The sequence below is a fragment of the Gopherus flavomarginatus genome, chromosome 9 (assembly GCF_025201925.1).
Source record: "Gopherus flavomarginatus isolate rGopFla2 chromosome 9, rGopFla2.mat.asm, whole genome shotgun sequence".
Taxonomy (NCBI): Eukaryota; Metazoa; Chordata; order Testudines; family Testudinidae; genus Gopherus; species Gopherus flavomarginatus.
Window position 1 is genome coordinate 41596825 of NC_066625.1, and position 732 is coordinate 41597556.

The 732-nt window shown below is 50.1% G+C and overlaps 1 non-coding gene across 1 annotated transcript; it reads right to left on the minus strand.

Annotated features, from left to right (window-relative positions):
* Window positions 1-278: 278 nt before the first annotated feature.
* TRNAS-CGA (transfer RNA serine (anticodon CGA)) lies at window positions 279-360 on the minus strand. Its single transcript has one exon. It is a non-coding gene; the product is annotated as a tRNA-Ser (tRNA).
* Window positions 361-732: the final 372 nt, after the last annotated feature.

Genomic DNA, 732 nt, shown 5'->3' on the forward strand with positions numbered 1-732 from the left:
TGTAGCACCCATGGAGTCGCTGACTTGCCTTCTTTCACACACTAGAGAGAGGAGCAGAACCAGGACTATGGCTGATCTAGGGGGCACTAGGTGAGTGGCAGAGGCTTCAGGTGCTGAGAGTTTGCCTGACCCCTCAGGGACACAGTGTGAGGTGATGTCCCAGGGATCTCTATGAAAGGAGCAGAACATGTTTTACTGGGGTGGGGAGAGAACTGAGAGTGTCTCAGGGGTTGTAGAGAGGTATTGCCCGTGTTAGAGACTAGCTAAAACACAGGTCTTGCTGTAAGCAGGATTTGAACCTGTGCAGGGGAACCCTATTGGATTTCGACTCCAACACCTTAACCACTCGGCCATCAGGACAAAACTGCCCCACTGCCAGAGAAACTGGTAAAGAATTACAATGCCCAGGCATGAAGTCATCTGAACTACAGAATTCCCACCGCAAACCTGGCTCCCAAAGCACAGGGGGGATTTGGGGTTTGTTCTCTTTGCTTAGCCATGTGCAGTCGCACAGAGAGCACGTTTAAAAGTCTCCCCTCCCACAGATCGGGAATGGGAAATGATTCTCAACTTGAAGCTTGATGTGAATGAGGATGTCTGGGCCACAGGGCCAGGGACTGGCCTTTGCTATAGAAACCAATGACACACAGAACTAGGCTAAGGAAAATGTTTCCTGGAGTCAGTAGCTGGATTAGCAGCAGTATTGTGCAGAGAAATGTCTCACAAAAGGAG